Source organism: Bombina bombina, unplaced genomic scaffold, assembly GCF_027579735.1.
Source record: "Bombina bombina isolate aBomBom1 unplaced genomic scaffold, aBomBom1.pri scaffold_953, whole genome shotgun sequence".
Classification (NCBI taxonomy): Eukaryota; Metazoa; Chordata; class Amphibia; order Anura; family Bombinatoridae; genus Bombina; species Bombina bombina.
In genome coordinates this window covers 35,489-58,761 of record NW_026511773.1, presented here as the reverse complement: position 1 = coordinate 58,761, position 23,273 = coordinate 35,489, and the positions used below count along the sequence as shown (strand labels likewise).

At 40.8% G+C, this 23,273-nt stretch overlaps 1 long non-coding RNA gene across 1 annotated transcript in view; it reads right to left on the bottom strand.

The window, feature by feature from the left end:
- LOC128643941 (uncharacterized) overlaps positions 1 to 17,388 on the bottom strand; it is a 37,975-nt gene extending 20,587 nt beyond the window's left edge. Inside the window, exon 1 of the long non-coding RNA XR_008399894.1 lies at positions 17,215 to 17,388. This is a non-coding gene — a long non-coding RNA (uncharacterized LOC128643941). The remainder of the gene's footprint in view (positions 1 to 17,214) is intronic.
- Between the last annotated feature and the right edge of the window lie 5,885 nt (positions 17,389 to 23,273).

Below are 23,273 nucleotides of genomic sequence, written 5' to 3'. Positions count from 1 at the left end.
GAAACCAATTTTATTCGTCTCTTGTCTGTTAGAGACAGAGTCATGGACACTGAATCTATCTGGAAACCTAAAAAGGTGACCCTTGTCTGTGGAATCAAGGAACTTTTTTTATAAATTGATCCTCCAACCATGTCTTTGAAGAAACAACACTCATTGATTCGTGTGAGATTCTGCAGAATGTAAAGACTGAGCTAGTACCAAGATATCATCCAAATAAGGAAATACCGCAATACCCTGTTCTCTGATTACAGAGTAGGGCACCGAGAACCTTTGAAAAAATTCTTGAAGCTGTCGCTAGGCCAAATAGAAGAGCGACAAATTTGTAATGCTCCTCTAGAAAAGAGAATCTCAGAAACCGATAGTGATCTGGATAAATCGGAATGTGAAGATATGCATCCTGTAAGTCTATCGTGGACATATAATGACCTTGCTGAACAAAAGGCAGAATAGTCCTTATAGTCACCATTTCGAAAGTTGGCACTCTTATAAAACGGTTGAAAATTTTCAGATCCAGAACTGGCCTGAATGGATTTTCTTTCTTTGGGACAATGAATATATTTGAATAAATCCCCAGACCCTGTTCCTGAAACGGAACTGGTATAATTACCCCTGAAAGCTCTATATCTGAAACACACTTCAGAAAAGCCTGAGCCTTCACTGGATTTGCTGGAATGCGTGAGAGAAAAAATCTTCTCACAGGAGGTCTCATTCTGAATCCTATTCGATACCCTTGAGAGACAATGCTCTGAATCCAATGATTTTGGACAGAATCTGCCTAAATGTTCTAGAAAAATTTTAATCTGCCCCCCATCAGCTGAACTGGAATGAGGGCCGCACCATCATGCAGACTTGGGGGTTGGCTTTGGTTTCTTAAAAGGCTTGGTTTTATTCCAACATGAAAAAGGCTTCCAATTGGAACCAGATTCCTTAGGGGAAGGATTTGGTTTCTGTTTCTTATTCTGTCGAAGGAGCGAAAACGATTAGAAGCTTTAGATTTACCTTTAGATATTTTATCCTGAGGTAAAAAAACTCCCTCCCCCCCCAGTGACAGTTGAAATAATGGAATCTAACTGAGAACCAAATAAATTGTTACCTTGGAAAGAAAGAGATAGTAATCTAGACTTAGATACCATGTCAGCATTCCAATATTTGAGCCACAAAGCTCTTCTAGCTAAAATAGCTAAAGACATAGATTTAACATCAATTTTGATGATATCAAAAATAGCACCACAGATAAAATGATAGCATGTTGAAGCAAGCGAACAATGCTAGAAAAATCAGAATCTGTTTCCTGTTGCGCTAAGCTTTCCAACCAGAAGGTTGATGCAGCTGCAACATCAGCTATAGAAATTGCAGGCCTAAGAAGATAGCCAGAAAATAAATAAGCTTTCCTTAGATAAGATTCAAGTTTCCTATCTAAAGGATCCTTAAAGGAAGTACTATCTTCCATAGGGATAGTAGTACGTTTGGCAAGAGTAGAAATAGCCCCATCAACTTTGGGGATTTTCTCCCAAAACTCCAATCTGGCTGCTGGTAAAGGTTACAACTTTTTAAACCTAGAAGAAGGAATAAAAGAAGTACCAGGCCTATTCCATTCCTTTGAAATCATATCAGAAATAGCATCAGGAACTGGAAAAACCTCTGGAGTAACCACAGGAGGTTTATAAACAGAATTTAAATGTTTACTTGTTTTTATATCAAGAGGACTAGTTTCCTCAATATCCAAAGTAATTAACACTTCTTTCAACAAGGAACGAATATACTCCATCTTAAAGAGATAAGCAGATTTGTCAGTGTCAATATCTGAGGTAGGATCTCCTAAATCAGATAGATCCTCATCAGAGGAGGATAATTCAGTATGTTTTCGGTCATTTGAAAATTCATCATCTTTATGAGAAGTTTTAAAAGACCTTTTACGTTTATTAGAAGGCGGAATGGCAGACAAAGCCTTCTGAATCGAATCAGCAATAAAATATTTTATATTCACAGGAATATCATGTACATTAGATGTTGAAGGAACAACAGGCATAGTACTAGTACTGATGGATACATTATCTGCATGTAATTGCCTATCATGACAACTGTTACATACTACAGCTGGATATATAATCTCCGCTAACTTACAACAGATACAAATATCTTTGGTAGAACTGTTATCTGGCAGCAGGAATCAAACAGTGGTTTCTGAGACAGGATCAGATTGAGACATCTTGCAAATGTAAGAGAAAAAAACAACATATAAAGCAAAATTATCAATTGCCTTATATGGCAGTTTCAGGAATGGGAAATAAATGCAAACAGCATAGCCCTCTGAGCATAGAAAAAGGCAAGAGGCATATAGGAAGTGGGGTTTAAATAATAAATTTATTTGGCGACAAGTATGATGCGCAACGCAAAACAAAATTCTTTGGCGCTAACAACATCCGGAAATGACGCAACTCGCGTCATAGCAGACACAACCTTGTGCAAGGAAACCTAGCGTCAACTAAGATGCCAGAAATGCTGAATTTGCGTCACCGAACGTACCTTCGTGTCAAAAAATTCTCGCGCCAAAAATGACGCAATAAATATCAGCATTTTGTGGCCTCGCAAGCCTAAATTTTGCCCGCGAAAATTTATGAAAACAGTCAATTTTGAAGAAAAGACTATACCCCAGGTAAGAAAAAATAACTTCCTAAATATGTTTTTCCCAATTTTGAAACTGAAAGTCTGCAAAAGGAAATATACATAACCCCATAAACCTGACTCATGGCAAATATAAGTGCAATACATATATTTAGAACTTTACATTAATACATAAAGTGTCAAACCATAGCTGAGAGTGTCTTTAAGAAATAAAAACATACTTACCGAAAGACACCCATCTACATATAGCAGATAACCAAACCAGTACTGAAACAGTTATCAGTAGAGATAATGGAATATGAGAGTATATCGTCGATCTGAAAAGGGAGGTAGGAGATTAATCTCTACGACCAATAACAGAGAACCTATAAAAAGGATTTCCCACGAGGAAAACCATAGAATTCAATAGGTGATACTCCCTTCACGTCCCTCTGACATTCACTGTACTCTGAGAGGAATCGGGCTTCAAAATGCTGAGAAGCGCATATCACAGAAGAAAATCAATCACAAACTTACTTCACTACCTCCATAAGAGGCAAAATTTGTAAAACTGAATTGTGGGTGTGGTGAGGGGTGTATTTATAGGCATTTTGAGGTTTGGGAAACTTTGTTCCTCCTGGTAGGATTGTATATCCCATATGTCACTAGCTCATGGACTATTGCCAATTACATGAAAGAAACGTGCATTTTTAAACAACTTTATAATGTACTTCTATTATATAATTCGTTTTGTTCTCTTAGTATCCTTTGTTCAATAGGATACCTAGGTAGGCTTAAGAGCTGCTGATTTGTGGCTGCTCACATATGCATCATGTTATTGGTTCACCCATGTTTCTTCAACAAAGGCTACCAAGAGAATGAATCAAATTCAGTAATAGAAGTAAATTAGAAAGTTCTTTAAAATTATATTCTCTATCTGAATCATGAAAGAATTTTTTTGGGGGGGTTTCATGTCCATTTAAGTAATTCCTAATGGCTGGTATTATTTTGCTGCAGTCTGCAATAAATATTGTTAGGAGCAAATACCGGTGGCATTTGAAAATAAGAATCATATGGCACACGTTTCATACTTTTTCCATTTTCATGATTTAGAGAGCATACAGTTAAAAACAACTTTCCAAATTACTTTTATAATCCAATGTGTTTTGTTCTCTTGGTATCCTACCAAGGTAGGCTCAGGAGCAGCAATGCACTACTTTTAAAGTAGCTGCTGAATGGTAGCTGCACACATATGCCTCTTTCATTGGCTCAACTGATATGCTCAGCTAGCGCCCAGTAATACATTGCTGCTCCTTCAACAAAGGATTCCAAAGGAATGTAGCAAATTTGATAAAACGAGTAAATTGGAAATTTGTTTTACAATTTTTGCTCTACTTGAATGACAAAATAATTTTTTCAGGGTTTCATGCCCCTTTAAGGAGACATACATCATAATAAAAGCAGAATTTATGCTTACCTGATAAATTACTTTCTCCAACGGTGTGTCCGGTCCACGGCGTCATCCATAACTTGTGGGAAAATTCTCTTCCCCAACAGGAAATGGCAAAGAGCACAGCAAAAGCTGTCCATATAGTCCCTCCCAGGCTCCGCCCCCCCCAGTCATTCGACCGACGGTTAGGAGAAAAAAAAGGAGAAACTATAGGGTGCCGTGGTGACTGTAGTGTATAGAGAAAGAAATTTTTCAAACCTGATTAAAAAACCAGGGCGGGCTGTGGACCGGACACACCGTTGGAGAAAACATAATTTATGCTTACCTGATAAATTTATTTCTCTTGTAGTGTATCCAGTCCACGGATCATCCATTACTTATGGGATATTAACTCCTCCCCAACAGGAAGTGCAAGAGGATTCACCCAGCAGAGCTGCTATATAGCTCCTCCCCTAACTGCCATTACCAGTCATTCGACCGAAAACATGCAGAGAAAGGAAAACCATAGGGTACAGTGGTGACTGTAGTTTAATGGAAAAATTACCTGCCTTAAAGTGACAGGGCGGGCCGTGGACTGGATACACTACAAGAGAAATAAATTTATCAGGTAAGCATAAATTATGTTTTCTCTTGTTAAGTGTATCCAGTCCACGGATCATCCATTACTTATGGGATACCAATACCAAAGCTAAAGTACACGGATGACGGGAGGGACAGGCAGGCTCTTTATACGGAAGGAACCACTGCCTGAAGAACCTTTCTCCCAAAAACAGCCTCCGAAGAAGCAAAAGTGTCAAATTTGGAAAATTTGGAAAAAGTATGAAGAGAAGACCAAGTTGCAGCCTTGCAAATCTGTTCAACAGAAGCCTCATTCTTAAAGGCTCAAGTGGAAGCCACAGCTCTAGTAGAATGTGCTGTAATTCTTTCAGGAGGCTGCTGTCCAGCAGTCTCATAGGCTAACCGTATTATGCCACGAAGCCAAAAGGAGAGAGAGGTAGCCGAAGCTTTTTAACCTCTCCTCTGACCAGAATAAACGACAAACAGGGAAGACGTTTGTCGAAAATCCTTAGTTGCCTGTAGATAAAATTTCAGGGCACGGACTACATCTAGATTGTGTAGCAGAAGTTCCTTTTTCGAAGAAGGATTAGGACACAAAGATGGAACCACAATCTCTTGATTGATATTCCTGTTAGTGACCACCTTAGGTAGGAACCCAGGTTTAGTACGCAGAACTACCTTGTCTGAATAAAAAATCAGATAAGGAGAATCACAATGTAAGGCAGATAACTCAGACTCTTCGAGCCGAGGAAATCGCCATTAAAAACAGAACTTTCCAAGATAACAACTTGATATCAATGGAATGAAGGGGTTCAAACGGAACCCCCTGTAAAACATTAAGAACTAAGTTCAAACTCCATGGTGTAGCAACAGTTTTAAACACAGGCTTGATCCTAGCTAAAGCCTGACAAAATGCTTGAACGTCCGGAACTTCTGACAGACGTTTGTGTAAAAGAATGGACAGAGCTGAAATCTGTCCCTTTAAGGAACTAGCGGATAAACCCTTTTCTAAACCTTCTTGTAGGAAAGACAATATCCTCGGAATCCTAACCTTACTCCATGAGTAACTCTTGGATTCGCACCAATATAAGTATTTGCGCCATATCTTATGGTAAATCTTTCTGGTAACAGGCTTCCTAGCCTGTATTAAGGTATCAATAACTGACTCAGAAAAACCACGTTTTGATAAAATCAAGCGTTCAATTTCCAAGCAGTCAGCTTCAGAGAAATTAGATTTTGATGTTTGAAGGGACCCTGGATCAGAAGGTCCTGTTTCAGAGGTAGCGACCAAGGTGGACAGGATGACATGTCCACTAGATCTGCATACCAAGTCCTGCGTGGCCATGCAGGCGCTATTAGAATCACTGATGCTCTCTCCTGTTTGATTCTGGCAATCAATCGAGGAAGCATCGGGAAGGGTGGAAACACATAAGCCATCCCGAAGGTCCAAGGTGCTGTCAAAGCATCTATCAGAACCGCTCCCGGATCCCTGGATCTGGACCCGTAACGAGGAAGCTTGGCGTTCTGTTGAGACGCCATGAGATCTATCTCTGGTTTGCCCCAACCTCGAAGTATTTGGGCAAAGACCTCCGGATGAAGTTCCCACTCCCCCAGATGAAAAGTCTGACGACTTAAGAAATCCGCCTCCCAGTTCTCCACTCCCGGGATGTGGATTGCTGACAGGTGGCAAGAGTGAGACTCTGCCCAGCGAATTATCTTTGATACTTCCATCATTGCTAGGGAGCTTCTTGTCCCTCCCTGATGGTTGATGTAAGCTACACAGTCGTGATGTTGTCCGACTGAAACCTGATGAACCCCCGAGTTGTTAACTGGGGCCAAGCCAGAAGGGCATTGAGAACTGCTCTCAATTCCAGAATGTTTATTGGTAGGAGACTCTCCTCCTGATTCCATTGTCCCTGAGCCTTCAGAGAATTCCAGACAGCGTCCCAACCTAGTAGGCTGGCGTCTGTTGTTACAATTGTCCAGTCCGGCCTGCTGAATGGCATCCCCCTGGACAGATGTGGCCGAGAAAGCCACCATAGAAGAGAATTTCTGGTCTCTTGATCCAGATTCAGAGTAGGGGACAAGTCTGAGTAATCCCCATTCCACTGACTTAGCATGCACAATTGCAGCGGTCTGAGATGTAGACGTGCAAAGGGTACTATGTCCATTGCTGCTACCATTAAGCCGATCACCTCCATGCATTGAGCTACTGACGGGTGTTGAATGGAATGAAGGACACGGCATGCATTTTGAAGCTTTGTTAACCTGTCTTCTGTCAGGTAAATCTTCATTTCTACAGAATCTATAAGAGTCCCCAAGAAGGGAACTCTTGTGAGTGGAAAGAGAGAACTCTTCTTTTCGTTCACCTTCCATCCATGCGACCTTAGAAATGCCAGTACTAACTCTGTATGAGACTTGGCAGTTTGAAAGCTTGAAGCTTGTATCAGAATGTCGTCTAGGTACGGAGCTACCGCAATTCCTCGCGGTCTTAGTACCGCCAGAAGAGCACCCAGAACCTTTGTGAAGATTCTCGGAGCCGTAGCCAATCCGAATGGAAGAGCTACAAACTGGTAATGCCTGTCTAGAAAGGCAAACCTTAGATACCGGTAATGATCTTTGTGAATCGGTATGTGAAGGTAAGCATCCTTTAAATCCACTGTGGTCATGTACTGACCCTTTTGGATCATGGGTAAAATTGTCCGAATAGTTTCCATTTTGAACGATGGAACTCTTAGGAATTTGTTTAGGATCTTTAAATCCAAGATTGGCCTGAAAGTTCCCTCTTTTTTGGGAACCACAAACAGATTTGAGTAAAACCCTTGTCCTTGTTCCGACCGCGGAACCGGATGGATCACTCCCATTAATAAAAGATCTTGTACGCAGGGTAGAAACGCCTCTTTCTTTATTTGGTTTGTTGACAACCTTGACAGATGAAATCTCCCTCTTGGGGGAGAGAATTTGAAGTCTAGAAGGTATCCCTGAGATATGATCTCTAACGCCCAGGGATCCTGGACATCTCTTGCCCAAGCCTGGGCGAAGAGAGAAAGTCTGCCCCCCACTAGATCCGTTCCCGGATCGGGGGCCCTCGATTCATGCTGTCTTAGGGGCAGCAGCAGGTTTCCTGGCCTGCTTGCCCTTGTTCCAGGACTGGTTAGGTCTCCAGCCTTGTCTGTAGCGAGCAACAGCTCCTTCCTGTTTTGGTGCAGAGGAAGTTGATGCTGCTCCTGCTTTGAAATTACGAAAGGAATGAAAATTAGACTGTCTAGCCTTAGGTTTGGCTCTGTCTTGAGGCAGGGCATGGCCTTTACCTCCTGTAATGTCAGCGATAATTTCTTTCAACCCGGGCCCGAATAAGGTCTGCCCTTTGAAAGGTATATTAAGCAATTTAGATTTAGAAGTAACGTCAGCTGACCAGGATTTTAGCCACAGTGCTCTGCGTGCCTGAATGGCGAATCCGGAATTCTTAGCCGTAAGTTTAGTTAAATGTACTACGGCATCTGAAATAAATGAGTTAGCTAACTTAAGGGCTTTAAGCTTGTGTGTAATCTCATCTAATGGAGCTGATTCAAGTGTCTCTTCCAGAGACTCAAACCAAAATGCTGCTGCAGCCGTGACAGGCGCAATGCATGCAAGAGGTTGCAATATAAAACCTTGTTGAACAAACATTTTCTTAAGGTAACCCTCTAACTTTTTATCCATTGGATCTGAAAAGGCACAGCTATCCTCCACCGGGATAGTGGTACGCTTAGCTAAAGTAGAAACTGCTCCCTCCACCTTAGGGACCGTTTGCCATAAGTCCCGTGTGGTGGCGTCTATTGGAAACATCTTTCTAAATATCGGAGGGGGTGAGAACGGCAAACCGGGTCTATCCCACTCCTTAGTAACAATTTCAGTAAGTCTCTTAGGTATAGGAAAAACGTCAGTACTCGCCGGTACCGCAAAATATTTATCCAACCTACACATTTTCTCTGGTATTGCAACTGTGTTACAATCATTCAGAGCCGCTAACACCTCCCCTAGTAATACACGGAGGTTTTCCAGCTTAAATTTAAAATTTGAAATATCTGAATCCAGTTTGTTTGGATCAGAACCGTCACCCGCAGAATGAAGCTCTCCGTCCTCATGTTCTGCAAATTGTGACACAGTGTCTGACATGGCCCTAATATTATCAGCGCACTCTGTTCTCACCCCAGAGTGATCACGCTTACCTCTTAGTTCTGGTAATTTAGCCAAAACTTCAGTCATAACAGTAGCCATATCCTGTAATGTGATTTGTAATGGCCGCCCAGATGTACTCGGCGCTACAATATCACGCACCTCCCGAGTGGGAGATGCAGGTACTGACACGTGAGGCGAGTTAGTCGGCATAACTCTCCCCTCGTTGTTTGGTGAAATATGTTCAATTTGTACAGATTGACTTTTATTTAAAGTAGCATCAATACAGTTAGTACATAAATTTCTATTGGGCTCCACTTTGGCTTTAGCACATATAGCACAGATATCTTCCTCTGAATCAGACATGTTTAACACACTAGCAAATAAACTAGCAACTTGGAAATACTTTTCAAGTAATTTACTATAATATGAAAACGTACTGTGCCTATAAGAAGCACAGAAAAAGTTATGACAGTTGAAAATTAATAAACTGAAAAGTTATAGCAGAAAAAAAATAATACAGAAATAAACGTTTTTTTATCACAGTCAACTACAATCTCACAGCTCTGCTGTGAGTGATTACCTCCCTCAAAACAAGTTTTGAAGACCCCTGAGTTCTGTAGAGATGAACCGGATCATGCAGGGAAGACAATAAACTTCTGACTGAATTTTTTGATGCGTAGCAAAAGCACCCTCCCCCTCACACATAACAGTGAGAGAGATCAGTAAACTGTCATAAATTAAATAAAACGACTGCCAAGTGGAAACAAATAGTGCCCAAAACATTTTTTCACCCAGTACCTCAGAAAATTAAACGATTTTACATGCCAGCAAAAAACGTTTAACATTAATAAATTGAGTGTTATTAAAAAGCCTGTTGCTAGTCCCTGCAAATTAGGCTAAAGTTTTATGCATACAGTATAATTCCAGTGAAGTGCCATTCCCCAGAATACTGAAGTGTAAAATATACATACATGACAGCCTGATACCAGTTGCTGCTACTGCATTTAAGGCTGAGTTTACATTATATCGGTATGGCAGAGTTTTCTCATCAATTCCATTGTCAGAAAATAATAAGCTGCTACATACCTCTTTGCAGATTAATCTGCCCGCTGTCCCCTGATCTGAAGTTTACCTCTCCTCAGATGGCCGAGAAACAGCAATATGATCTTAACTACTCCGGCTAAAATCATAGAAAAACTCAGGTAGATTCTTCTTCAAATTCTACCAGAGAAGGAATAACACACTCCGGTGCTATTATAAAATAACAAACTTTTAATTGAAGGTATGAAACTAAGTATAATCACCACAGTCCTCTCACACATCCTATCTATTCGTTGGGTGCAAGAGAATGACTGGGAATGGCAGTTAGGGGAGGAGCTATATAGCAGCTCTGCTGGGTGAATCCTCTTGCACTTCCTGTTGGGGAGGAGTTAATATCCCATAAGTAATGGATGATCCGTGGACTGGATACACTTAACAAGAGAAAGTAATTTATCAGGTAAGCATAAATTCTGTTTTCTCCAACATTGGTGTGTCCGGTCCACGGCGTCATCTATAACTTGTGGGAACCAATACCAAAGCTTTAGGACACGGATGAAGGGAGGGAGCAAATCAGGTTACCTAAACAGAAGGCACCACGGCTTGCAAAACCTTTCTCCCAAAAATAGCCTCCGAAGAAGCAAAAGTATCAAATTTGTAGAATTTGGCAAAAGTGTGCAGAGAAGACCAAGTCGCTGCCTTACATATCTGATCAACAGAAGCCTCGTTCTTGAAGGCCCATGTGGAAGCCACAGCCCTAGTAGAGTGAGCTGTGATTCGTTCAGGAGGCTGCCGTCCGGCAGTCTCATAAGCCAATCGGATGATGCTTTTCAGCCAGAAAGAAAGAGAGGTAGCATTAGCTTTTTGTCCTCTCCTCTTACCAGAATAAACGACAAACAAAGAAGAAGTTTGTCTGAAATCCTTTGCTGCTTCTAAATAGAACTTTAAAGCACAGACTACATCTAAATTGTGTAACAAACGTTCCTTCTTTGAAACTGGATTCGGACACAAAGAAGGAACAACTATTTCCTGGTTAATGTTCTTGTTGGAAACAACTTTTGGAAGAAAACCAGGATTGGTACGCAAAACAACCTTATCTGAATGGAACACCAGATAGGGTGGGTCACACTGCAAAGCAGATAATTCAGAAACTCTTCTAGCAGAAGAAATAGCAACCAAAAACAAAACTTTCCAAGATAGTAACTTGACCCCTTGAAGAACTGAAAGAACTAAATTTAGACTCCAGGGAGGAGTCAAGGGTCTGTAAACAGGCTTGATTCTAACCAAAGCCTGTACAAAAGCTTGTACATCTGGCACAGCTGCCAGTCGTTTGTGTAACAAGACAGATAAAGCAGAAATCTGTCCTTTTAGAGAACTCGCTGACAATCCCTTATCCAAACCTTCTTGGAGAAAGGAGAGGATCTTAGGAATTTTAATCTTACTCCAGGAGAATCCCTTGGATTCACACCAACAGATATATCTTTTCCATATTTTATGGTAAATCTTTCTAGTCACAGGTTTTCTGGCTTGGACCAGAGTATCTATCACTGAATCTGAAAACCCAAGCTTGGATAAAATCAAACGTTCAATTTCTAAGCAGTCAGCTGCAGAGAAACTAGATTTGGATGTTCGAATGGACCTTGTACTAGAAGATCCTGTCTCAAAGGTAGCTTCCATGGTGGAGCCGATGACATATTCACCAGGTCTGCATACCAAGTCCTGCGCGGCCACGCAGGAGCTATCAGAATCACCGAGGCCTTCTCCTGTTTGATCCTGGCTACAAGCCTGGGAAGGAGAGGGAACGGTGGAAACGCATAAGCTAGGTTGAACGACCAAGGCGCCACTAATGCATCCACTAGTCGCCTTGGGATCCCTGGATCTGGACCCGTAGCAAGGAACCTTGAAGTTCTGACGAGACGCCATCAGATCCATGTCTGGAATGCCCCATAATTGAGTCAACTGGGCAAACACCTCCGGGTGAAGTTCCCACTCCCCCGGAAAGTCTGACGACTCAGATAATCCGCCTCCCAGTTGTCTACTCCTGGGATGTGAATTGCAGATAGGTGGCAGGAGTGATCCTCCGCCCATTTGATGATTTTGGACACCTCTCTCATTGCCAAGGAACTCCTTGTTCCCCCCTGATGGTTGATGTAAGCTACAGTCGTCATGTTGTCTGACTGGAATCTTATGAATCCGGCCTTCGCGAGACCATAGACTCTTCCCGAGACCATAGACCCTGAGCTTTCAGGGAATCCCAGACCGCGCCCCAGCCTAATAGATTGGCGTCGGTCGTGACAATGACCCACTCTGGTCTGCGGAAACTCATTCCCTGGGTCAGGTGATCCTGGGTCAACCACCAATGAATTCGAGCAAAAGGAACTATGTCCATTGCTGCAACCATCAACCCTACTACATCCATGCACTGAGCTATGGAAGGCTGCAGAATAGAGTGAAGAACTTGACAAGCGTTTAGAAGCTTTGACTTTCTGACTTCTGTCAGGAAGATCTTCATTTCTAAAGAATCTATTATTGTTCCCAAAAAGGGAACTCTTGTCAACGGAGACAGGGAACTCTTTTCTACGTTCACCTTCCACCCGTGAGATCTGAGAAAGGCTAGAACAATGTCTGTATGAGCCTTTGCTTTGGAAGGAGACGACGCTTGGATTAGAATGTCGTCCAGATAAGGTGCCACTGCAATACCCCTTGGTCTTAGGACCACTAGAAGGGACCCGAGCACCTTTGTGAAAATCCTTGGAGCAGTGGCTAGCCCGAATGGGAGAGCCACGAACTGGTAATGTTTGTCCAGAAAGGCGAACCTTAGGAACTGATGATGATCTTTGTGGATAGGAATATGTAGATACGCATCCTTTAAATCCACGGTAGTCATAAATTGACCCTCCTGGATTGTAGGTAAAATTGTTCGAATGGTTTCCATTTTGAACGATGGAACTCTGAGAAATTTGTTTAGAATTTTTAAATCCAGAATTGGTCTGAAAGTTCCCTCTTTTTTGGGAACTACAAACAGATTTGAGTAAAACCCCTGACCTTGTTCCACAGTTGGAACTGGGTGTATCACTCCCATCTTTAACAGGTCTTCTACACAATGTAAGAATGCCTGTCTCTTTATTTGGTTTGAAGATAAGTGAGACATGTGGAACCTTCCCTTTGGGGGTAGTTCCTTGAATTCTAGAAGATAACCTTGAGAGACTATTTCTAGTGCCCAGGGATCCTGAACATCTCTTGCCCAAGCCTGAGCAAAGACAGAGAGTCTGCCCCCTACTAGATCGGGTCCCGGATCGGGGGCTACCCCTTCATGCTGTTTTGGTAGCAGCAGCAGGCTTCTTGGCCTGTTTACCCTTGTTCCAGCCTTGCATTGGTTTCCAAGCTGGTTTAGTCTGGGAAGCGTTACCCTCTTGTCTAGAGGCTGCAGAGTTGGAAGCCGGTCCGTTCCTGAAATTGCGAAAGGAACGAAAATTGGACTTATTCTTAGCCTTGAAAGGTCTATCTTGTGGGAGGGCATGGCCCTTTCCCCCAGTGATGTCTGAAATAATCTCTTTCAATTCTGGGCCAAAAAGGGTCTTACCTTTGAAAGGGATATTAAGCAATTTTGTCTTGGAAGATACATCCGCCGACCAAGACTTTAGCCAGAGCGCTCTGCGCGCCACAATTGCAAACCCTGAATTTTTCGCCGCTAACCTCGCTAACTGCAAAGCGGCGTCTAAAATAAAGGAATTAGCTAACTTAAGTGCGTGAATTCTGTCCATGACTTCCCCACATACTCTTCACCATCTCCGTGGAGATGCTACTTGTTCAGAGCGGCAAAGAGAATGACTGGGGGGGCGGAGCCTGGGAGGGAATATATGGACAGCTTTTGCTGTGCTCTTTGCCATTTCCTGTTGGGGAAGAGAATATTCCCACAAGTTATGGATGACGCCGTGGACCGGACACACCAATGTTGGAGAAATCACATATACAGCACAATTTGATCATTTTGATAATGGAAGTAATTTAGAAAGTCACTTAAAACTGCATGCTCTATCTGAATCATTATTTGTGTGTACATATATATTTATGTGTGTATATATGTCTGTAAACACATATATAGACATATATATTAGTGCATTGGAGCCCTTTGCAGTCAAGTAGATGAAAACATGTTAAGGCATATTTAGTGTTATACTGTGTATTTACAGTACATATTTCACATTCCAAAGTTCTGCACATAGCAATAGTATTATTATATATATGTTGCTGGGTAAGGATATGCAAATTAGTTAAAGTATAAATATAAATCTAATTTTAAAGGGACATAAAACCCCCAAAAAATTATTTAATGATTCAGATAGAACATACAATTTTAAACGACTTTCCAATTTGTTCAATTATCAAAATTTCTTTGTTTTCATGTTATCCTTTGTTCAAAAGCAGAGTGGTAAGCTTGGGAGTGTACACATGTTTGCAGCACTATTTGGTAGCAGTTTTGCAACAATGTTATACTTACCAAGAGCATGTGCACGCTACCTATTTAGATAGCTCTTCAACAAAGAATAACATGACAACAAAGCAAATTTGATAATAGAAGTAAATTGGATTTTTTTTTTTAAATTGCATTCTCTATCTGAATAATGAAATCAAATTTTAGGTTTCATGTTCCTTTAAACACAAGCATACAGATGGCGGCAATTTTAGCAATACTGAAGTTGTTGACAAACTTCTATCTCTAGTCAGCCCTTTAACAGCGGCCCTTTTTTTTTTTTTTTTTTTAGAAGCGTTCATTTTCTTAACATATGTGATTAAAGTGATATTCTAGATGAATCTGAAATGTATAACAGTGCACTTCAATTTCAATTACAGGCAAATTAGCTTCTTAGTTGTTTTACCAACAATATAACATCACTGTTATAGTGATAGCTTTTGCTGTGTACCAGATCTGCAGAGAATTCTGTGATGAAGGCTACACTGTGAGTAAACAGAGACAGCAGCTCAGAAGGCTGTTTGTTAAACAGTGGTCTTATTGTAAGACTGAATTCCACAGGGGATTAAACACACCTAAAACTTAAAATCTCCATTATTTTGACATTTAAAGACCATGAAACACTTTGAGATGTTGAGATGGTAATACAAATGTGTAATTATATGTAAGTTAAAGGACCATTAAATACAGTGGACTTGCATAATCAACAAGTGAATAATAAAAAGGCAATGCAAAAGCAATTACTGTGAACAGATTTCTGACAAATTTCAAAATATACTTCGATTTGCCACCCCTCCATATCATGTGACAGCCATAATAAAATCACATATACAGCACAATTTGATAATGGAAGTAATTTAGAAAGTCACTTAAAACTGCATGCTCTATCTGAATCATTATTTGTGTGTACATATATATTTATATGTGTATATATGTCTGTAAACACATATATAGACATATATATTAGTGCATTGGAGCCCTTTGCAGTCAAGTAGATGAAAACATGTTAAGGCATATTTAGTGTTATACTGTGTATTTACAGTACATATTTCACATTCCAAAGTTCTGCACATAGCAATAGTATTATTATATATATGTTGCCGGTAAAGTCAGATATTGGGTAATCCTAGCATTACCCGGGTAATGCTAGGATTACCCAAGCGGCTGTGGGTAAAGCCCGATAGAGTGTGTGTATATGAGAGTATGTGTTATATTAGAGTGTGTGTATATGTAATATAAGTGTGTGTGTATGTTATATTAGAGTGTGGGTATGTGTAATATGAGAGTATGTGTTATATTAGAGTGTGTGCATATGTTATATTAGAGTGTATGTGTATATGTTATATTAGAGTGTGTTTATATGTAATTTGAGAGTATTTGACTTCTATGGGGGGAATACGTTATCGCAAGCGTAATATTCTAAGTTTTTACCCGCAACGGGTTAGCGTGCAAGTGTAAAAAGTTCCCTTTAAACTTGTAATACAAGCGCAAAAAACGTACTTGTAGTGGAGTTTGCGCCCTAAATGAGGCTGCAAAATGACAAACTTTTCTGTCTACTCCAGTAACAAGTCCAAATAAGGTAAATAGTAGCGATTATTGGCTATTGAAAAACATAGCAACAATATTGTGTATATATATTTTGAAGGATTTTGCAATCAACTAATGTACCAATTTACTACAAGTCTACAAAAAAATCTTGTAATTACAAAGTGTTTCATGTCCCTTTAACATTTACAGATTCCATATTACATATATAAACTTCTAAAATCTTTATAGAAACATAGTGATAAATACCAAATGAAATAAAAACATATGACAAAAGCCCAGCATTTATTCTCTACAGAGACTGATACTGGCCCTATTTCCAGTCTATAAAGACAATTGCGTGAATGCATAAACAGGTCATTTCTGGCTTCATTTTTCTAAGCAATTCCAAAACTTTAGAATCAAAGCTGTCAGATTAGTGAACCCACCTGAGTTGTGTATACGAGATCACAGATTTTTAAAAGGGACTATCACAGAACTGCACAGAGGCAAAAATATGCAGCCAAAGAAAAACATCAGAGATTGTATATAGACAATAACTGCTTAAAAAGAATGCATGTTTTTTTAACGTAAGCAATTATTAAACTGATTTATGACGCAACTAAAAAACTATATTGAGAACATTTTATGTAATTTCATCACTAAAATGAATATTCTGAAGATTGTTTTTGAGTACAACCTTCAGATTTTAAGTGTGATGAGCTATATTTTTTACTTTTTGTTAAACCCAAAAATTGTGTTTATCAACATGTGAATTGAACATGGGGGATGAACTAAAATCAGTGGCACTTCCCCTTTTAATATTTAAGTGTGTATGTAATATGTATATGTGTGTATGTAATATGCTTGTGTGTGCGTATGTGTGTATGCATGTACCTACATGAGTGTGTATATAATATGTATGTGCATATATGTGTAATATGTTTGTGTGTGCATGTAATATGTAAGCGTGTACCTACATGAGTGTGTATATAATAAGTATGTGCATATGTGTGTATGCATGTAATATGTAAGCATGTACCTACATGAGTGTGTATGTAATATGTATGTGCAATATGTGTGTACCTACACAAGTGTGTATGTAATATGTATGTATGTGTGTCTGTGTGTATATATATATATATATATATATATATATATATATATATATATATATATATATATATATATATATATATATATATATATATATATATATATATACATACACACATGTAATATGTAAGTTTATACCCACATGAGTGTGTATGTAAAGTATCTGTGTGTGAAAGTGTAATTGTTTACCCACATAATTACAATGATGAAATGATATTTAAAATACAAGTAATATTTGCTACACAAGAGCCTGTGTTTGTGAAATAAGTCTAGTGAGCAGTAAACTTACACTTGAATCATCCATTTTCTCCCGCCTCTTGCTTTTATGGGTCTCGTAATCATCCAAAAGTGTTTGCATGAGATTTTTAGGGCGCTGAGATCCAGTAGCTTCTTCTAGCAGATCATCAGGTTCAGTGGGGAAAGATTCTGCTCTGGGTGAAGAAGGGGTGCGTATCTTTTCAATCTTACCTGAAACAAAAAAGAATAAAATATCATTACGAGGACATATGGAAAAAACAAATATATAATTTCACAAAGATTTATTCTATTTGAAGGTTTATTACAGTGAAAAAAATGACAGTCTAATACAGGGTTCTTCAAACCATGGGTCAAGACCCATTACTGGGTCTCAACAACATGTTTACTGGGTCACGTGTGTATGTGCCGTGTGCGTTGTATGAGAGTGTGTGCATGTTATATGAGAGCGTGTCTATGTGTAATATGAGAGCGTGTCTATGTGTAATATTAGAGTGTGTGTATGTGTAATATTAGAGTGTGTGTATGTGTTATATTATAGTTATGTATGTGTAATATGAGAGTGTGTATGTTTTTCCCTTTTACAATACTTTCAAGTTTGACTACAATAAAGAACGCACACATTTTACTAATTTTGCCAAAACTTGCAGCTATCTTGTATATTATTTCAGAAATTTTCAGACTGAGCATAAAAAACATAATTTATGCTTACCTGATAAATTCCTTTCTTCTGTAGTGTGATCAGTCCACGGGTCATCATTACTTCTGGGATATTAACTGCTCCCCTACAGGAAGTGCAAGAGGATTCACCCAGCAGAGCTGCATATAGCTCCTCCCCTCTACGTCACTCCCAGTCATTCGACCAAGGACCAACGAGAAAGGAAAAGCCAAGGGTGAAGTGGTGACTGGAGTATAAATTAAAAAATATTTACCTGCCTTAAAAACAGGGCGGGCCGTGGACTGATCACACTACAGAAGAAAGGAATTTATCAGGTAAGCATAAATTATGTTTTCTTCTGTTAAGTGTGATCAGTCCACGGGTCATCATTACTTCTGGGATACCAATACCAAAGCAAAAGTACACGGATGACGGGAGGGATAGGCAGACTCTTTATACAGAAGGAACCACTGCCTGAAGAACCTTTCTCCCAAAAATAGCCTCCGATGAAGCAAAAGTGTCAAATTTGTAAAATTTGGAAAAAGTATGAAGCGAAGACCAAGTTGCAGCCTTGCAAATCTGTTCAACAGAGGCCTCATTCTTGAAGGCCCAAGTGGAAGCCACAGCTCTAGTAGAATGAGCTGTAATTCTTTCAGGGGGCTGCTGTCCAGCAGTCTCATAAGCTAAACGAATTATGCTACGAAGCCAAAAAGAAAGAGAGGTAGCGGAAGCTTTTTGACCTCTCCTCTGCCCAGAGTAAATGACAAACAGAGAAGACGTTTGTCGGAATTCCTTAGTTGCCTGCAAGTAAAATTTTAGAGCCCGGACTACATCCAGGTTGTGCAGTAGACGTTCCTTCTTTGAAGAAGGATTTGGGCATAAAGAAGGAACAACAATCTCTTGATTGATATTCCTGTTAGTAACTACCTTAGGTAAGAACCCAGGTTTAGTACGCAGGACTACCTTATCCGAATGAAAAATCAAATAAGGAGAATCACAATGTAAGGCTGATAATTCAGAGACTCTTCGAGCCGAGGAAATAGCCATTAAAAATAGAACTTTCCAAGATAACAACTTTATATCAATGGAATGAAGGGGTTCAAACGGAACGCCCTGTAAAACATTAAGAACAAGGTTTAAACTCCATGGTGGAGCAACAGTTTTAAACACAGGCTTAATCCTGGCCAAAGCCTGACAAAAAGCCTGGACGTCAGGAACTTCTGACAGACGTTTGTGTAACAGAATGGACAGAGCTGAGATCTGTCCCTTTAATGAACTAGCAGAAAAACCCTTTTCTAAACCTTCTTGTAGAAAAGACAATATCCTAGGAATCCTAACCTTACTCCAAGAGTAACCTTTGGATTCACACCAATGTAGGTATTTACGCCATATCTTATGGTAAATCTTTCTGGTAACAGGTTTCCTAGTCTGTATTAAGGTACTAATAACTGACTCAGAAAACCCACGTCTTGATAAAATTAAGCGTTCAATTTCCAAGCAGTCAGCTTCAGAGAAGTTAGATTTTGATGTTTGAAGGGACCCTGTATCAGAAGGTCCTGTTTCAGAGGTAGAGACCAAGGCGGACAGGATGACATGTCCACCAGGTCTGCATACCAAGTCCTGCGTGGCCACGCAGGTGCTATTAGAATCACTGATGCTCTCTCTTGTTTGATTCTGGCTATCAATCGAGGAAGCAACGGGAAGGGTGGAAACACGTAAGCCATCCTGAAGTCCCAAGGTGCTGTCAGAGCATCTATCAGGACTGCTCCTGGATCCCTGGATCTGGACCCGTAATGAGGAAGCTTGGCGTTCTGTCGAGACGCCATGAGATCTATCTCTGGTTTGCCCCAACGTTGAAGTATTTGGGCAAAGACCTCCGGATGAAGTTCCCACTCCCCCGGATGAAAAGTCTGACGACTTAAGAAATCCGCCTCCCAGTTCTCCACTCCCGGGATGTGGATAGCTGACAGGTGGCAAGAGTGAGACTCTGCCCAGCGAATTATCTTTGATACTTCCATCATAGCTAGGGAGCTTCTTGTCCCTCCCTGATGGTTGATGTAAGCTACAGTCGTGATGTTGTCCGACTGAAACCTGATGAACCCCCGAGTTGTCAACTGGGGCCAAGCCAGGAGGGCATTGAGAACTGCTCTCAATTCCAGAATGTTTATTGGCAGGAGACTCTCCTCCTGACTCCATAGTCCCTGAGCCTTCAGGGAATTCCAGACGGCACCCCAACCTAGAAGGCTGGCGTCTGTTGTTACAATTGTCCAGTCTGGTCTGCTGAATGGCATCCCCCTGGACAGGTGTGGCCGAGAAAGCCACCATAGAAGAGAATTTCTGGTCTCTTGATCCAGATTCAGAGAAGGGGATAAGTATGAGTAATCCCCATTCCACTGACCTAGCATGCACAGTTGCAGTGGTCTGAGGTGTAAGCGTGCAAAGGGTACTATGTCCATTGCCGCTACCATTAAGCCGATTACCTCCATACATTGAGCCACTGACGGGTGTTGAATGGAATGAAGAGTGCGGCAAGCACTTTGAAGTCTTGATAGCCTGTCCTCTGTCAGGTAAATCTTCATTTCTACAGAATCTATAAGAGTCCCCAGGAAGGGAACTCTTGTGAGTGGAACGAGTGAACTTTTCTTTTCGTTCACCTTCCATCCATGTGACCTTAGAAATGCCAGCACTAACTCTGTATGAGATTTGGCAGTTTGAAAGCTTGAAGCTTGTATCAGAATGTCGTCTAGGTATGGAGCTACCGAGATTCCCCGCGGTCTTAGTACCGCCAGAAGAGCACCCAGAACCTTTGTGAAGATTCTTGGCGCTGTAGCCAATCCGAATGGAAGAGCCACAAACTGGTAATGCCTGTCTAGGAAGGCAAACCTTAGGTACCGGTAATGATCTTTGTGAATCGGTATGTGCAGGTAAGCATCTTTTAAATCTACAGTGGTCATGTACTGACCCTCTTGGATCATAGGTAAAATTGTCCGAATAGTCTCCATCTTGAACGATGGAACTCTTAGGAATTTGTTTAGGATCTTTAAGTCCAGGATTGGTCTGAAAGTTCCCTCTTTTTTGGGAACCACAAACAGATTTGAGTAAAACCCCTGTCCCTGTTCCGATCGTGGAACTGGATGGATTACTCCCATTAACAAGAGCTCTTGTACGCAGCGTAGAAAAGCCTCTTTCTTTGTCTGGATTGTTGACAATCTTGACAGATGAAATCTCTCTCTTGGAGGAGAGTATTTGAAGTCCAGAAGGTATCCCTGAGATATTATCTCTAGCGCCCAGGGATCCTGAACATCTCTTGCCCAAGCCTGGGCGAAGAGAGAAAGTCTGCCCCCCACTAGATCCGATCCCGGATCGGGGGCCCTCAATTCATGCTGTTTTGGGGGCAGCAGCAGGTTTCCTAGTCTGCTTGCCCTTGTTCCAGGACTGGTTAGGTTTCCAGCCTTGTCTGTAGCGAGCAACAGCTCCTTCCTGTTTTGGTGCAGAGGAAGTTGATGCTGCTCCTGCTTTGAAATTACGAAAGGAATGAAAACTAGACTGTCTAGTCTTGGCTTTGGCTTTGTCCTGAGGCAGGGCATGGCCTTTACCTCCTGTAATGTCAGCGATAATCTCTTTCAACCCGGGCCCGAATAAGGTCTGCCCTTTGAAAGGTATATTAAGCAATTTAGACTTAGAAGTAACATCAGCTGACCAGGATTTTAGCCACAGCGCCCTGCGTGCCTGAATGGCGAATCCTGAATTCTTCGCCGTAAGTTTAGTAAGATGTACTACGGCCTCCGAAATGAATGAATTAGCTAGTTTAAGGACTCTAAGCCTGTCCGTAATGTCGTCCAGAGTAGCTGAACCAATGTTCTCTTCCAGAGACTCAATCCAGAATGCCGCTGCAGCCGTGATCGGCGCAATGCATGCAAGGGGTTGCAATATAAAACCTTGTTGAACAAACATTTTCTTAAGGTAACCCTCTAACTTTTTATCCATTGGATCTGAAAAAGCACAGCTATCCTCCACCGGGATAGTGGTACGCTTAGCTAAAGTAGAAACTGCTCCCTCCACCTTAGGGACCGTTTGCCATAAGTCCCTTGTGGTGGCGTCTATTGGAAACATTTTTCTAAATATCGGAGGGGGTGAGAACGGCACACCGGGTCTATCCCACTCCTTAGTAACAATTTCAGTAAGTCTCTTAGGTATAGGAAAAACCTCAGTACTCGTTGGTACCGCAAAATATTTATCCAACCTACACATTTTCTCTGGTATTGCAACTGTGTTACAATCATTCAGAGCCGCTAACACCTCCCCTAGTAATACACGGAGGTTTTCCAGTTTAAATTTAAAATTTGAAATATCTGAATCCAGTCTGTTTGGATCAGAACCGTCACCCACAGAATGAAGTTCTCCGTCCTCATGTTCTGCCACCTGTGACTCAGTGTCTGACATGGCCCTAATATTATCAGCGCACTCTGTTCTCACCCCAGAGTGATCACGCTTACCTTTTAGTTCTGGTAATTTAGCCAAAACTTCAGTCATAACAGTAGCCATATCCTGTAATGTGATTTGTAATGGCCGCCCAGCTGTACTCGGCGCCACAATATCACGCACCTCCCTCTGAGCGGGAGATGTAGGTACTGACACGTGAGGCGAGTTAGTCGGCATAACTCTCCCCTCGTTGTTTGGTGAAATTTGTTCAATTTGTACAGATTGATTTTTATTTAAAGTAGCATCAATACAGTTAGTACATAAATTTCTATTGGGCTCCACTTTGGCATTGCAACAAATGACACAGGTATCATCTTCTGAATCAGACATGTTTAACACACTAGCAAATAAACTTGCAACTTGGAAATACAATTCAAATAGAATAATATTAAAACGTACTGTGCCTTTAAGAAGCACAGAAGATCTATGACAGTTAAAAATTAATAAATTGAAACAGTTATAGCCTCAATCCTTGTAAACAACACAACTTTAGCAAAGGTTTAATCCCATTAGCAAAGATAACAATTTCTGAAAGCAGGAAACAAATTACAGAATAAAAGTTTTTATTTCAGTCAAACTATAATTCACACAGCTCTGCTGAGAGAAATTACCTCCCTCAAAATAAGTTTTGAAGACCCCTGAGCTCTGTAGAGATGAACCAGATCATGCAGGGAATACAATGAGTTGCTGACTGAAATATTTGATGCATAGTAAAAGCGCCCCTCCCCCACACACACAGCAGTGAGGGAGAACAGAAACTGACAGAAAAAAACAGATTTAAGCAACTGCCAAGTGGAAAAATGGTGCCCAAACATTTATTCACTCAGTACCTCAGCAAATGAAAACGATTTTACATTCCAGCAAAAACGTTAAACATAATCTCTAGTTATTAAACAGCTTTATGTCTTTCTTACAGTGTAATTCTAGTGAAGTACCATTCTCCCAGAATACTG